Genomic DNA, 18,110 nt, shown 5'->3' on the forward strand with positions numbered 1-18,110 from the left:
TGGAGCTCTGTCCCGTTACTGATCCAGCCACAGGCCCGTCCATCTGGTCCGTCAAGAGTCACTCTCATTACATCAGTCCATAAAACCTCTGAAAAATCTGTCTTCAGATTCTTCTTGGACCAGTCTAGACACTTCAGCTTATGTGTCTTGTTCAGTGGTGGTCGGGTTTCAGCCTTCCTTACCTTGGCCACGTCTCTGAGCGCTGAACATCTTGTACTTCTTGATACTCCAGCTAGGTTACAGTTCTGGAATATGACAGAACTGGAAGATAATGGGTTCCTGGTAGCTTCACGCTTGATTCTTCTCAAATCCTTGGAGGTTATTTTGCATCTTTTTTTCTCAGCACGTTTCTTGCGACCCTGTTGACTATTTGCAACAAAACGTTTGATGGTTCTGTGACCACGCCCCAATATCTTAGCAATTTCAAGAGTTCTGCATCCCTCTGAGAGACTTTTGGTAATTTTTAACTTTTCAGAGTCAGTTCAGTTTCTTTTTTGGCCCATTTTGCCTAAAGAAAAAAGCTGCCTAATAATTATGCACACCTTGATATTGGGTGTTGACCTCCTTAGGCCACACCCTCCCTCATTACACAGATACACATCACCTGCTATGCTTAAATCCATTAAGCATTCAAATTTACCCAGCTTGGAGTTAGAAAATATGCCTGAAAGTGATAATATGGTCAAAATACTCACTTTCCTAATAATTGTGCACACAGTGTAGAGTATATTCTCTGTCCATCTGAAGATCTGTTTCACCATGCAAATAACCATTTAAGCATGCAAAGCGTTATTTAAATGTTTTCTTTCTTTAGAAACCCATGGTCTTTTACTAAAGAACCCTTCACTTACCATTTTTAAGAGCATATTATTTATTATTGTTATTTAAGGAGGCATGTAACTATAAAGAGTTGTCATATCAATTAAGCACTGTTTAATGAAAAACACTGAAATGTTTGCTTTCGCCTTCATTATAATACTGAAAACTACATTTTAGCTCTTTGAAAATAAAGGTACCAACATGAGTTAATCTGAGCTTTGCCATGAAGAACCACTTTTGGTTCATATGAATAACTTTTCAGTATGGATGCTTCTTTTAAGAAGTATTTTTGTTAATGAGATATGTGTGCATGCACAACCTTTTTAAGGGACACTATATTTCCAAAAGTATTCAGTCACCCTCCAAATAATTGAATTCAGGTGTTCCAGTCACTTCCATGGCCACAGGTGTATAAAACAAAGCCCCTAGAACTGCTTCTACAAACACTTGTGAAAGAATGGGTTGCTCTCATGAGCTCAGTGAATTCCAGCATGGTACCATGACAGGACGCCACCTGTGCAACAAGTCCAGTCATGAAATTTCCTCACTACTAAATATTCCACAGTCAACTGTCAGTGGGATTATAACAAAGTGGAAGTGATTGAAAATGACAGCAACTGAGCCAGCGCAGGGTCAGCGGATGTTGAGGCCCATAGTGCGCAGAGGTCACAAACTTTCTGCAGAGTCAATTACTACAGACCTCCAAACTTCATGTGGCCTTCAGATTAGCTCAAGAACAGCATAGAGAGCTTCAAGGAATAAGTTTCCATGGCCAAGCAGCTGCATCCAAGCCTTACATCCCCAAGCGCAATGCAAAGCGTCAAATGCAGTGGTGTAAAGAGCAGCCAGCCGACTCTAGAGCAGTGGAGACGTGTTCTCTGGTTCTCTGGGGTGACTAATCACATGTATCCATCTGGCAATCCATTGGACGAGTCTGAGTTTGGCGATTGCCAGGAGAACGGAACTTGTCTGACTGCATTGTGCCAAGTGTGAAGTTAGGTGGAGGGAGGATTATGGTGTGGGGTTTTTTTCAGGAGTTGGGCTCGTCCCCTTAGTTTCAGTGAAAGGAATTCTTATTACTTTAGCAGACCAAGAGATTTTGGACAATTTCATGCTCCCCACTTTGTGGGAAAGGTTTGGGGATGGCCCCTTCCAACATAACTGTGCACCAGTGCACAAAGCAAGGTCCATAAAGACATGAACGTCCAACATCTAACATCTGTGTCTGACCTTACAAATGCACATCTGGAAGAATGGTCAAAAATTCCCATAAACACACTCCTAAACCTTGTGGAAAGCCTTCAGAGAAGAGTTGAAGCTGTTATAGCTGCAAAGGGTGGGCCGCCATCATAATAAACCCTATGGATTAAGAATGGGATGTCACTCAAGTTAATATGCGTGTGAAGGCAGACAAGCGAATACTTTTGGAAAAATAGTGTATAAAGAACCTTCACATGAAGCAAAGCTTCAATACTAGATATCAGTTTTTTTTTTCTCAGAACTTTACATCCAGGCCAGGAACCGTTTAGGAGCCTGCTATAATAGTGACTGTAAAGTGGAGGCTGCTATAGAAGAAAACGCTAACCTCACACAAATACACGTTCCAGAGGCAGTGGACACATGTTGGTCAGCAGGGAAGCCCAGCGTGTGCAGAATGAGGCTGGGGTTGCCGTGGTAATTAGAGGAGCTTTATTTAACCGCACTTCTCTGGGGTTTACTTCTGCTTCAGCTGCTGCAAACCATCCATCTGTATAACACTCTGCATGGAAAACAGGTGCATGCACACACACACACACACACACACACATACACACACTTACACATTTATACATACACTGTGTGCACAATTATTAGGAAAGTGAGTATTTTGACCATATTATCATTTTCAGGCATATTTTCTAACTCCAAGCTGGATATACTTGAATGCTTAATGGATTTAAGCATAGCAGGTGATGTGTATCTGTGTAATGAGGGAGGGTGTGGCCTAAGGAGGTCAACACCCTATATCAAGGTGTACATAATTATTAGGCAGCTTTTTTCTTTAGGCAGAATGGGCCAAAAAAGAGATTGAACTGACTCTGAAAAGTTAAAAATTACCAAAGGTCTCTCAGAGGGATGCAGAACTCTTGAAATTGCTAAGATATTGGGGCGTGGTCACAGAACCATCAAACGTTTTGTTGCAAATAGTCAACAGGGTCGCAAGAAACGTGCTGAGAAAAAAAGATGCAAAATAACTGCCAAAGATTTGAGAAGAATCAAACGTGAAGCTACCAGGAACTCATTATCTTCCAGTTCTGTCATATTCCAGAACTGCAACCTAGCTGGAGTATCAAGAAGTACAAGATGTTCAGCGCTCAGAGACGTGGCCAAGGTAAGGAAGGCTGAAACCCGACCACCACTGAACAAGATACATAAGCTGAACCGTCTAGACTGGTCCAAGAAGAATCTGAAGACTGATTTTTCAAAGGTTTAATGGACTGATGTAATGAGAGTGACTCTTGACGGACCAGATGGATGGGGCCGTGGCTGGATCAGTAACGGGACAGAGCTCCACTTCGAGTCAGATGCCAGCAAGGTGGAGGTGGGTACTGGTATGGGCTGGTATTATTAAAGATGAGCTGGTTGGACCTTTTCGGGTTGAAGATGGGCTCAAAATCAACTCCCAAGCCTACTGCCAGTTTTTAGAAGACACTTTCTTTAAGCAGTGGTACAGGAAGAATCTGCATCTTTCATAAAGACAATGATTTTTATGCAGGGCAAAGCTCCATCACATGCATCCAAGTACTCCTCTGCATGGCTCGCCAGTAAAGGTGTTAAAGATGAAAAACTTATGACATGGCCCCCTTCCTCACCTGACCTGATCCCAACTGAGAACTTGTGGGCAATTCTTAAACGGGAGATTTACAGTGAAGGAAAACAGTCCACCTCTCTGAACAGGATCTGGGAGGCTGTGGTTGCTGCTGCACAAAAAGTTGATCGTCAACAGATCAAGAAACTGACAGACTCCATGAACGGAAGGCTTATCACTGTTATTGAACAGAAGGGTGGCTGTATTGGTCACTAATTTTTTTTTTTTTTTCTCAGAAATGTTCATTGGAAAGTTTTGAGTTGTTTGTTTATAATTCTCACTTGAACAGATGAAAATAAAGTGAGATGGGAAAATGTGTGATTTTCATTTAGCTGCGTAATAATTCCGCACCATTATAGTTGCCCAATAAATGTGCACATATAGATATTCTCCTAAGAAAAACAAAACTTCACTTTATTTTTCTTAAACATTCATGTTTGAGATTTATTAACATTTTGGATTAACCGAGAGCACTGAAGTTAGTCATTAATAAAGATAATCCTCAAAAATAAGACTTGCCTAATAATTGTGCACACAGTGTATGTGGTTCAATATAGCATCAAAAAGAGTTTGTCTATTGTTATAAGCTTGACATCATCTCAAACGGGAAAACCCTTTTTGGTGCTGTATAGAACCCCTTTTAAAAAGAACCATACATAACAAATTCTTCAGTAATCTGAAGAATGATTTGACCAAGTAAAGGACCATTTAAGCACAAAATGGCTTTTTGAGTGTTCTATATAGAACCATTGGGCCTCACTAATATCTTCCTTAGTTTGTTCTTAAATGTATTCTTGAGAAAGCTCCTAAGAAAAACCACGTCAGACTCATGATGTGTTCTTAACCCTTAGATGCATAAGTGGGGTCAAAAATGACCCCGAGGGTTGTTATTTTTCAAAATCTCTGAAATTAAAAGTTTTTACACTTCCATATTCCAGGTATTCCTCATAAAACATGTTTGTGACTTGAGGCCATTTGAATTTTTAAAAATGTTTTTATACATTTTAAGAAATTGCAGTTTTTGTGTCACTACCCCAGTTTTTCATAAGCGGGGTCAAAAATGACCCCAAGCATTTCCTACAGAATCTCAAGGGTTTGCTTTGGGAACCTTTTGATTCTTACCAACTGTGACTGTCAGGATACATTTTCTGTCCCATTTACACATCTGATGCCTGCATTCTCACCACCAGGAGGTCACAGCAGCATACATGTAAGTATTATCTTCATTTATCAACTCCATGTCTTTTCTGTCTTAGAGTATCATGTTGGTCAACAAAGTAGACTCTAGTTAGCTAACTACAAAATAATGTTAGTAGTAATGTTAGTATTGTGTCAGCTGGCTTACCTAGCTAGCTAACATTACACTAGCTTAGTAAGTTAGCTGATATTACTGCATTTGTTATGTAGAGACTCGCTGTAGAAGAAGGGTCTGACTATTGTGGGAACATTGTGACAGAACAAGCCAAACATCCCTCCAGTGATGAAGGCTTCCAAGTCGAGGGAGGTTCACAGCACTGAATTTGGGTTCAATGGCAGCATGACCATGATCAGCTATATCAGAAAAAAGGGAAAGGCTGTTCTGCTTCTCAGCACAATGCACCACAGCAAGATGGTGGATGAAAACAGCCAAAAGAAAAAAACAGAAGCAATCCTCTTCTACAACCAGACCAAAGGAGGTGTAGATACCATTGACCAGATGGTTGGCAACTACACTTGCAAGCGCCAGACACAGAGGTGGCCCATGGTGCTGTGGTACAACATGATCGATATAGCCACTCTAAACATCTACTCATTTTTTAGGGCTCAGCACCCTGAATTTTCCACAGGAATCACCAATGCACGGCGACATTTCCTCACAGAGCTCTCAAAGGACCTTGTAACTCTTCACATGAAAAGTCGACTGGAAGGTACCCTGAACCTACCAACCTACATCACTGAAGCAATGGGAAGGTGTGGAGTGACAAAAACCGCAAACCAGCAACAGGAGAGAGGCACAGAGGGCAGACAGAAGAGAAAGAGGTGCCAGATGTGTCAAAGAAACAAAGACCGCAAAGCCACCAATTGCTGTTGGAAATGCAGTACCCCAGTACCCCAAAATAATTTTGTGTGGGCAAATGTGAGTGGACAGTGTTCTGGTATTATGTATGTTCATTTTCTTTTTTGTCCTGCAGACACATGGACATACTTTTTGAAGATTTTTTATGTTATTTCTTGTGAAAAAATGTTATAAAAGTTATAAATATGCATGCTAAATGTAAAATCAGTCTTTTGTTGACCCAAATATAATAAATATAATCACCTTTAACCAAAATTAAAGGCATTTTTAAAAATTCATTGCAAAAACACATTGATGCAAAAACACATTGATTCCACTCATGGAAGAGTGTAGGTATTGGTCGCTCATGCATCCAAGGGTTAAAGTGCAGAACTGTTCTCACCTTTGTGTGTGTAGATTCTGTTCTTATCTAAGAACAATTGCCAAATAAGAAAATACTGCTGAATTTCAATAACCAACACTTATTAAGTGTTAGCCATGGCTCAACTATCATTCTCACATCTTACTACACTCTTAAAAGATGATTCTTCAAATGTTCTTTAGTAAACACAATGGTTCTGTATAGAACTTTGAACACTCTAAGAGCCCTTTTCATGATTAAAGAGTAGCTTACTTCATGAAAGGGCTCTTCAGAAAGTCCTATAGCTGGTTCTGTATTAAACCTTTGTGAAAACGGTTCTATGTAGCACCAAAAAGGGTTCTTTTATTTTTATGATGTTAGCTGTAACAGTAGAAGAAAGGGTAGGGTGCTATGTAGAACCTTTTTTCAAACAAGTGCTATACAGAACCATCTACAGCACATTCTCCATCCATCCAAAAAACCTTTTCACAATGCAAAGAACCCTTTAATCAAGCAGATGATACTTTGAGTGCTCATGGTTCTGTACAGAACCATTTTCTTTCCTAAAAACCCTCGAAGAACCATCTTTTCTAAGTGTGTATCAATTACCAATGCTTGTCACACTTCTTAACTAAAGCAAACAGCACAAAGTTAGTAAGTCATATGATGTGAATGTTGTAGGGAAGAAGTAAACAAGCAGTAAAATATGAAAGTTTTACAAGTTGAGCGGAACTGTTTCAGCAGATGCAAGTTCTGATCAGGATGCGCAGCTGTTATTTACAACTACAAACACTGTCAGTTTCCTTGATGATGCCTGATTTTCTTCCTGGGTGAATATTTGAAAGAAATAATCAGTTCCTAAACAGCTCCATCAGTGAGACGGATCAAGCAGGCGTCTTCCTGTAATGCTGTATAGCAGCAGTTTTTCAATATTTACTGTGTCCACTCTTTATTCCAGCTTCCATTCTTTTCAGGAGAATCACTTTCAGTTTCTCACAGAAATCTGCAGACACACGTCCACAGTTCAGTCTTAGAAGTCGGTCGATCATTCAGTCATTCAGTAATGCTGAGGTGTAGATTCTGGGAATCAGTCCATTGTTCAGCTTCTTTGTTTGATGTGTCTCCTTTTCTCAGTGAGGCTGCTTGACAGCTACACATCCTTTCAGACCCATAGCGCTGACTTGTCTTTTCACAGTGGAAGGATGAACAGAAACACCTGCGGATGTTATCTGAAGCAGCTTGATTTTCTCTTCTCTCAAAGATGAAAGCTTTAAGTGCTGTTTATCTGACAGTTTTGGCGTCTACCAGGTCTTCCAAGTGGTTGTTAGGGGTCCCATTTCCTCTGTAGATTTTAATCATTTTATCTTACATCTAATTTATTCAGAAGCATCTGAAATTTTTGAAAACTTGGTCTTCTTGACTTTTTCTGCAATAAAACAAAAAGAAATAGCTGCAAATGATCAGTTTTTAAATAACAATATCTGCAAAGACTAATATAAAGACTGAAAGCAATAAAATCTCCAGAAATTCACATTTTTTCCCCCATCCAATGGTTTTGGTTCATTCTAACACCAAACAAGCAATATCAGTGCTGAATTGCTGCTATTTTGTTGATACTGATTAATCTGTGGAACACACTGAGTGGGCCGCAGCTCAGAAGACTCACAGAAATAGATCTGCCATTGTGTTATACACATACAGAGTGACATGTAAACTAAGAAATGAGGTATATACTGTTCAGAAAGAGATTAGGATTAGGAGCTCATGCAGTGATTGGCAGTGAGCGGACGAATTTACTCTATAATATTCAGCCTGACAGCCCAGCTGCTGCCGTTCTAATACTACAGAGCTTTTTATACAGTATATATTTATGGTCCGTACTGTATATTGGCACATTAAGCATTAAGAAAAAGACACCAATCAGCCCACAGGCTGTTCTGCTTCAGCTCTGAATGAAACCGCTGTAATACTTTCAGTTTATTCAGGGCTTATCTCAGGCTGTGTTTCTTAGGGGAGTCATTTTAAAATGTATCGGGTTGTGCCACAGTGCTAAATTACAATTCTGTATTAACATGGAGATGAGCTAATGAAAGAAATTACTCTGGTTTCATTACCTATGGACATTTATGAGTGACCAGAATCCAAGGTGGTGGGGCTAGGTTGGGATGGGGGGGGTTTGCGCAACCAGCAATTAACCGTGAACTGGATAGTGCAGTGTTACAGAGTGCAGTCGGGTAAAACACACACATTCCCTCTGGAAACCTGAAGGAGGAACTTGACGGGAAATTAAACTGCAGAAATGAACTCTCATGCCCTCAGCGTGGATTTCCAATCACGTACTCCTAAACGACGCTGAATATTTGACAGATCGCGGCCTTCTGGTAGCAGAGAGGGCATATTTTACTTATTGATTTTACAGACACCATTACACTCAGTTCAACATGTTATACTTACACTTTTGAGAGAGTGGAAAACACTCAACAGAGGGCATAACTACAGGGGACTGGGGGCTGAGGAAGCACCACCCCCCAAAGAAGTCCTTCAGTGCCAATGAAAATACTACAAAATGTGGAGCTGTAATGTGCTCCTACACTCGTAAAAAAAGATGGTTCTTCAAGGGTCGCTTAGTAAAAGCAATGGTTTTCTATGAAACCATGAACATTCAGAGAACCCTTTGCATGCTTAAATGTTTTTAGATGGTGAAATGGCTCTTCTGATTGATTCTTCAAGCTTGTAACAATAAGCAAAAATAAACCTTTTTGGTGCTATATAGAACCAAATACAACACATTGTCCAACAATCTGAAGAACCATTTTACCATCTAAAAAAACACTGATGCATACAAAGGGTTCTCTAGAGTGTTCATGGTTCTATATTGAATTACTGTTTTCACCAATAATCTAAAGAAACTAGGGGCTTGTCTATAAGGGGTTTGTGGGGATCCTTTTGTGTGGTGGAGATTTTATTGATTTATGCATTTATTAATTAACTTATTCATTTATCTATCTTTTCAGCTTGAAACTTAATTTTCAGGAAATTTAATACAAAAATAAAAAAGGCTATTTCCTGCCTGAGTGAAAGTACTGTTAGTGTAGTGATCATTTGCAGGAAAATATTAACAAAGGAAATTGCTCAAACATGAGTAAATAAGTAGTTTATTGGAAAAAAGTAAGTGACTTCTGTTTTTGTATAATAATAATTATAATAATAATAATAATAATAATAATACTACAAATAAAGTCTTAAGATTCTAGTTTAAAAGATCCAAAATTTCTTAGAACAATACAAAATCCCTAAAACACATCTAAAAGGAAAAGTCTTAAGATTCTTCTTAAAAGATCCAGAGTTTCAAGAACTGAACAAAATTAGTTCATAAAAACAGGTCTAAAAAGAAAAGTGCTAAGATTCTCCTTAAGAAACGAAATTACTTAAAACTAAAAGTGAATAAAAACCACATCTAAAACGAAAAGTCTTATGACTCTTTTTAAAAAGAGATAAAGATCCACAATTTTTTAGACTCTTGTTCAAGCTCGTTCCGTACTCGTGGACCCAATACACTATTTCATCTTTGGATTTATTTATTTTGTTTTAATCACCTAAGCGTACAATATTCAAGCAATTTGAGACAAAAATGAAGACACTAGATATTACGGAAGCCCAACCTTCAAATGAAACACTGAGAGTGTGAATCACTGTTAGCTTTTTTAAGGTCCACATATTCTACAGCTAAATTAATGCTTCTCGTTTCAGTGCTGCTGAATGATTTATGCCACTGGATATCAGCAAAAAGCTGATGCATTCACACAACCATGCCCAGTCCAACAGCTTTATCCACATGTTTAAATAACACAGATCAAATCAGTAAAAGTGATAGTTTATTTAAGTATTGTAATAGCCAGGAAAGGCTGTGCACTGTTCCTATAAGAGGTGCTTAAGTAGTGTGTGCAAGTGTGCAGCTCTGCTGTGCAGTAGAGTTTGTGCTGCACCATGCGAAGCCCACCACAGGGCTTTGGACTGTTTTTAGTTCATGTATGAATGGACAGGTGAAGTGTTGAGACCAGACTGTATATGGTCAACTAGATAATAAACAAACTAGTTGGAATATAGTCAGTGTGTGTTTGTGTCACTGATTAGCATCTACTCTATGTGCCAGAAGTTGCAAGTAACAAGTCTCAAGTCTTCACACTCAGGTTCAGAGTCAAATCCCAAGTCAATACAGTCGGGTCTTGATACAAGTCCCGATTCAGTACAGGTGAGTCTCCAGTCTTGGCCCAAGTCAATAGTCCTAATCTTCCTTAACAACTCAGTCTGCATTCTTTATTAATTTAAGACCATAACACTGAATGAACATGACAGTACTAGTGTTAGTAGTGCATGGCTGTATATAATTTTTTTTATGATTATTTTCTTTTCACCCTTCCAACTAAAATACAAAATCCATGGTACACAGATAACTACGACAGGCATACTGTATACATAAAGAATAGTGCACTTGACTACTCGACTTAATAAAAAAAAAAACTTTATATTTAAAGATGATTTTGGGAGCATTGGAATCACTACAACTAGCTCAGCCAACTAAAAACAACTGTTACTTTGAAGTGAATTTAGATGAAAGAAACCAAAATGACTGAGCTGAACAAAGTTTATAGAAAAGAGAGCAAAATGATGGCGAATGTATGTAGTTTTTTGAGACTTTTTTAGTACAACCCCAATTCCAATGAAATTGGGATGTTGTGTAAAACATAAATGAACATAGATTACAATGATTTGCAAATCCCTTTCAACCTATATTCAGTTGAATACACTACAAAGACAAGATATTTAATGTTCAAATGGATAAACTTTATTGTTTTTTGCAAATATTCACTCATTTTGAATTTGATGCCTGCAACACGTTCCAAAGAAGTTGTGACAGGGGCATGTTTACCACTGTGTTACATCACCTTTCCTTTTAAACAACACTCAATAAGCATTTGGGAACTGAGGACACTAATTGTTGAAACTTTGCAGGTGGAATTCTTCCCCATTCTCGCTTGATGTACAGCTTCAGTTGTTCAACAGTCCGGGGTCTCCGTTGTCGTATTTTGTGCTTCATATTGCGCCACACACTTTCAATGGGAGACAGGTCTGGACTGCAGGCAGGCCAGTCTAGTACCTGCACTCTTTTACTATGAAGCCACGCTGTTGTAACACGTGCAGAATGTGGCTTGTCATTGTCTTGCTGAAATAAGCAGGACGTTCCTGAAAAAGACGTTGCTTGGATGGCAGCATATGTTGCTCCAAAACCTGTATGTACCTTTCAGCATTAATGGTGCCTTCACAGATGTGCAAGTTACCCCTGCCATGGGCACTAACACAACCCCACACCATCAGAGATGCTGGCTTTTGAACTTTGCGCTGATAACAGTCCGGACAGTCCTTTTGCTCTTTGGCCTGGAGCACAAGACGTCCATGATTTCCAAAACCAATTTGAAATGTGGACTCATCAGTCCACAGGACACTTTACCACTTTGCGTCAGTCCATCTCAAATGAGCTCGAGCCCAGAGAAGCTGGCGGCGTTTCTGGGTGTTGTTGATATCTGGCTTTCACTTTGCATGGCTGAGTTTTAACTTGCACTTTTAGATGGAGCGACGAACTGTGTTCCCTGACAGTGGTTTTCTGAAGTGTTCCTGAGCCCATGTGATAATATCCGTTACAGAATGATATCGGCTTTTAATGCAGTGCCGCCTGAGGGACCGAAGGTGACGGGCATTCAATGTTGGTTTTCTGCCTTGCTGCTTACTTGCAGAGATTTCTCCAGATTCTCTGAATCTTTTGATGATATTTTGGACTGTAGATGATGAAATCCCTAAATTCCTTCCCAATTGCATGTTGAGAAACATTGTTCTTAAGCTGTTGGACTATTTGCTCACGCAGTTGTTCACAAAGTGGTGAACCTCGCCCCATCCTTGCTTGTGAACGACTGAGCCTTTCAGGGATGCTCCCTTTATACCCAGTCATGACACTCACCTGTTTCCAATTAACCTGTTCACCTGTGGAATGTTCCAAACAGGTGTTTTGTCCTGCCCCTGTCCCAACTTCTTTGTAATGTGTTGCAGGCATCAAATTCAAAATGAGTGAATATTTGCAAAAAACAATTTTATCTGTTTAAACATTAAATGTCTTGTCTTTGCAGTGTATTCAATTGAATATAGAAAAGGATTTGTAAATCATCATATTCTGTTTTTATTTATGTTTTACACAATGTCCCAACTTCATTGGAATTGGGGTTGTAAGCTTCTCAGTTGAATTTTCTGTTTCATCGTAAATGATGCAGTAGTTACACTCCAGTGCCTCCCTAATGCACCATTTAAGGTTGAACTCCAAAACGAAGCCGTCAAATAAAAAGTCACCTTCAGCCTTGTGGGGAATTACGCCTGTTTTACCAGCAGAAGCTGTTAAAATCAACCAAACAGAGCTGTGTTTAGTTTGTTTTCCTACCATGTGGAAAATGGTCAATTCAATTTTTAAGTTTCTCTAGTGAGAGTGGACTTTAAGTGCTGAGTGAAGGTACATTGATGCCGTTGTGCACTAGTCATGACGTTCAAGTCAAAGTCAGAGTTTGGGTCACTGAGGTTGAATCAGAGTCCCAAGTTTACTCGATTTTCTCAAGTCGAGTCTAAAGTCATCAGATTCGTGACTCAGACTCGAGTCTACACCTCTGCTATGTGCTTTGTGTCACATCTGCTTATTTCTCATCAACACAGCTCTCTGCTATCTGGGTCGGAAAAAAAGTTTAAAGCTAGACTAACTCCAAGCGTTACACTGTGTACTCACTTCACTCTTTCTCTTCATCATCATAGTTGAAGTGTTATCTATCTCTCCTCCAATCTCATTTCTTCAGGTCTCATTTCCTCATCATTTTTCTACATTGGTTCTCTACATCTTCATATCCACCATCTCTAAAAGGGCTAACAGCCTATATGTATTATTATAAATTATTAGATTATTATAGTTTCTTCAATCTTTAACAACTATGGTAGATGTGGTGCATGACATTGCTTCAGCATAAAGATACAAGGTATACCATGATTCTGTAGTAGTACTCTTAATTAAACGCCAGCACAAAAGACACATAATATACAGCCAAACCCGCAAAAAGGGAGGTCACCATTAGCCAGCTACTTCTACTCCACGGTGACCAACCCCCCAACACTAAACACCCACAGCCCAATACAAAATAACACAATAAAGATAGACCACATACCTTTAATTGACAAACAACAACATATACAACATTTAAGACCCTTTTGTGGAGGGCGTGCACCTCCCATGAACCTCCTGGCATGGCAATCAGCATGGCCACACCTTACGAGCTTCTCCACAGTAGCATAGCCAGTAGCAGGTCACTAGAATAGTGAAACTTCTCAGGTCAGCAATGTCGTATCCAACATCAAAGGAAGTCGTACATAAAATAATAAACATCTTAGGAATGTTGCATGCTTCAGACTTTTTCACCGAAAGGCTAGTACTGAGCCATTTCATTGAGTTGCAATCGTATCCTTGTCAGAAGCTTTGTAATCTAACTTTCAACTGCACTGTTTTGAAAACTTTGTAAAATAAATTCATAATGACAAACACTGAACGTCTTTTGTGATTATCCATTATTTTGTGTTGAAAAGAGTTGCTGTTCCTGACTCCTCAACCAAACAGAGGATGTATTCCTCACTCGCCAACCAATCAGAGCCTGTGTTCCTGAGAGCTTGTTGTTCCGCCTCCCCGTCACTGTGGCCTCTCCGCATCTCTGCCACCTGGATCGAACATGAGGTGTGGTGACATGGCCTCGCTGTGGAACAGGAGACAGGGCCTGGGCGGTAGAGTTGTGCTTCTTACGGCCTTCATCGTCATTGTCGTCCCCTCTCTGGCGGCTAATGTCCTCCTCCCGTTGTCACTCGTGTCCATCAGTTGGGCCCCACCTTCCCGCCAGCTCTCGTGGCTGTCATTGGTGGCTGTGGGGCAAGTGCATGGCACACAATGATAATATTTACCTCACTGCAGGCTGACATCAGTCATGAACCGCTTGTGTTACATACCAACTCTGCAATGAGGCACAGAACGCTGCTTTTTATTTCCAGGTGAAAATAAAGGTTGAGTGCCTGATTGATTTAAAGCCAGCTTGTGAATACAGCACTGCCCTGCTCTACCATTTCTGCAGACTGTACAAACATATCTAAAGATTTTTTCCATGGTATTCTGTCAGTTGTTACAGGAACCAGGCAGTTAAATTTGAGGCCAACAATTGAGTGTTGTGTTTCAGTTTCATTATTTTTCTCTCTATCGAGCTGCCCCTCCCAACCTATAACAATGGTTGTAGAGTCTCATGACTACACCACATATATAGACATATTATTTACACCAGTGAAAAGCATTGTCTACAGTTAGGAGCATAACTGTAAACAGCTATGACTCCTGTGAGAAGCCTATCATGATGATCTGTTAGTATGAATATGAGAAAAGCTCAGTGTGTTGTGAAGCAGGGGAGAAAAACAACATGCCATCATATACTTATTTTATAGCTCTTCTGCACAACAAAAGCATCTTTCTCATAGTTCTGTGATCTGTAGAAAGTTGAAAACAAGTGCATACTAGACATCAGCCAAGTTAAAATACAGCAGCATCAGAAATGGAATGGAACTGTGTCAGCAGATGCAGGTTCTGATCAGAATGCACAGCTGTTATTTATAACTACAAACACTGTCAGTTTCTTTGATAAGACCTGATTTTCCCCCTGGGCAAATATTAGAAAGAAATAATCAGTTCCTAAACAGCTCCATCAGTGAGACGGATCAAGCAGGCCTGTGCAGCGTCTTTATATATGCAAATGCTGCGGCGCTGATTTGATCCACGCCACTATACTGCTCATCACAGTCAACAGACATCTCTGAACTGTCATAATGCTACTGCGAAAGCTGTCAGACTCTGACTGTAGCTATATGCAACATCTTCATCTATTACTGTGATTATTAGATGGAGGGAAAAATAAGAAGTTCATTTTGTGTGAGAACAGGCAGGAAATTGATGAGTGTATCCACACACTGCATGAGCCAGGCAGAATAAAGTATGTGTGGAGAAAAAAGAAGAAGTGGGGTTTGTCCAGCTCCTCAAAAAGTCTACAATTGGTTTAAACAGTGTGAACTTTGCTGGGTTAGGCTGTCCATAGCAAGCTTGCTAAGCTAAGGTACCTAACCAAGCTATTTTCTGAATCATGACCAAAAAAATAATGGTAAAACTAAACAGAGTCAGATCGGTCAATGGCTCAGAATTCTTTACAGTGGTGGTGAAAGGAACCAGGGGTCACCATTGCGACATAATATAGACATTTTATTTACTATGCAAAACCACTAGTGAACCTACATACATCTTCTGAGTTTTATGTTGAATGTTAAGGATCTTCTCAAAACTATCATAAAAACAGTGTTTCAGACATCAGGCAGTGAAGTGTGGGAGCTTTTAGAGTTGGACGTCTGGTTTCTATCACCACTACTGTGAACAATTTTGACTCAGTAAGTTTCTCTAGAGCAGAGCATTTCACACCAAACCACTCTGAATGACTTTATTTACATCTTAACCATGTAATTATGTCACTTCCATGCTTTATAGGAGACTCACTCTCACAGGAATCTGCAGACACACCTCCACAGTTCAGCCTTAGAAGTTGGTTGATCATTTTCTGAAGTACTCAAACACATTCAGTAGTGTTAAGGTGTGGTCAGTGCATTGGTCTTTGTTTGATGTGTCTGTCTTCTTTTCTCAGTCAGGCTTCTTGACAGCTACACATCCCTTCAGACCCACAGCGCTGAGTTGTCTTCTCACAGTGGAAGGATGGACAGAAACACCTGTGGATGTTTTCAGATCTGAAGCAGCTTGATTTTCTCCTCTCTCTCAAAGATGAAAGCTTTAAGTGCTGTTTATCTGCTTGTAACAGTTTTGGTGTCTACCAGGTCTTCCAGGTGGTTGTTAGGAGCTCCATTTTTTTAAACTCAAGTTATGGATTATTTTATATAATTTGATTTTTGAAAAACTATCTTCTGCAAATAAATAGCTTGTGCTTCATGGCTGGAATGACTGGAAATGAGACAAAATAGGGGTGGTCTCTGACTTTTGCACGATACTGTATACGATCAAATGATTTGATGTTCAGAGAATTCCTCTGCCCCTGGAGGATTTTGGGCAGTTCTCCTTCACATTCCCTTACAAACTATATAATGCATCTTTTAATATATTTTCATAGTGCAAATAAAGAAAACAAATCCAAAACAATAATCTGGTACAGCTCATTCTGTCCCGCTCATGAGAACAAAGGATAAAAGACTGTTATGTCATTCCAAATATTCCATTATAGTCTACCACTGCCAGAATGACTTGCAAGGCCTTGAAAGAAAGCCAGTTCACTAGAGCACTACAGGAATGTAGAGTCACAGTGGAACAATGAACTCCAGCAGGGTCACATTGACTCTGAGTAGTAGGGATCCTCCCTGACCCATCAGCTACTCATTCACCCTCTAAAGCATCTCCAGACAGCGGGGCACTGGAGCCTGGCCCCAGAAGCAGAGGCTTTAAATTTGCTGTTTGGGATAAAAGCTTCTCACCTACTCTGCCTGAGAAATGAGGGCGCAATTAAGGGCCGAAACACGGCTCTGCCAGACCAATCGCACCCTGCAATTAGGAATCAATGACCAATCTTTCTACAAAACCATTACCCTGTCCCACCCGCGCCTCATTCTGCGCCTAGCAATAATCGCACACCAAGCTCAGCTGTGCTTTTAGGAGGACATACTGCAGAGCTATTGTGATTATATTGAATTTTTGTGCTCGTGTATGTGCATGTGTAGCCAATTGAATACATTTCAGTTCAACCTGCACTGCAGTTCATGGAAAGTGTTTTTTAAAGACAAAAGGGCAAACAAACCGGTTTCTGATTTTATTCCTTAGAAGCTTTGGCAGTTATTGCCAGAGAAAACAAAAGCGTGCTGTGTAATTATGCAGGTTTGGTGTAATGTTCAGAAAATTAAAGTCTTCCACAGTGATGTCATTAACCACCATGCAAAACCCTTGCAACCGCCTGGAACACCAAAGTAGCCAGCAAACAAGCATGAGATACCATAGCAACCACCTATAAACACTTTAACAACTACCTGTAACACTATAGTAATCATGTAGTAAAACCAAGCAACCACTTAAAATATCACAGTACCCTAGTCACCAGTACCCTAGGAACAACCTAACAACCACTAATCCCTGTCTAACAATGCCCTTCCAAACAAGTGGGAATACCATAGCAACCGCATAGCAGCCAACTTCTTATGATACCTTAGCAACCATTTTGAATAACACCTGTAGCAGCCGCTTGACACACTACAGCAATTACCCATATATGGTTCTACAAGGATTCTTTAGTAAAGAAAATGGTTTTCTACAGACCCATGAACACTCAAAGAACACTCAAACACTTAAACACTCAAAGAACCCTTTACATGATTAAAGGGTTTTTTGCACCATAAAGATGTTCTTGAGATTGATGGAGAATGTGTGGTATATGGTCCTAAACAGAACCTTTTTAAAAAGGGTTCCATATAGTACCAAAAAGTGTTTTTCTAGTATTCTGGTGTCAAGCTTGACACAATAGAAGAAGAAGCAGAACCACTTTTTTTTAAGTATGTAGTAAAACCCAGCAACCCTAATAACCACCAAAAATACCATGGGACCAATTTTCTAACAACCACACAATGACTGCCTAGCAACTATCTAGAATACCAACTAGAACCTGCAATGTAGCACCAGAGCTCCTCTCTAGAATACTACTGCAACAGCAGTGTTAGCTGTACAGCAGAACACTTCATTTAATTTCATTTGTGACAAAAAACTTCTAAATGGTCAGTTCAAAAAGCGGTACAGGCAAAAACATATATTACAACTTCAGTGTAAATGGATGGGGCTAAATTTCTGATTAAGTGAATAAGTTAATATGTGTAAATATGTTTTTTTCCCATATATAGACTATTTC

Source organism: Pygocentrus nattereri, chromosome 18 (genome assembly GCF_015220715.1).
Source record: "Pygocentrus nattereri isolate fPygNat1 chromosome 18, fPygNat1.pri, whole genome shotgun sequence".
NCBI classification, from domain to species: Eukaryota; Metazoa; Chordata; class Actinopteri; order Characiformes; family Serrasalmidae; genus Pygocentrus; species Pygocentrus nattereri.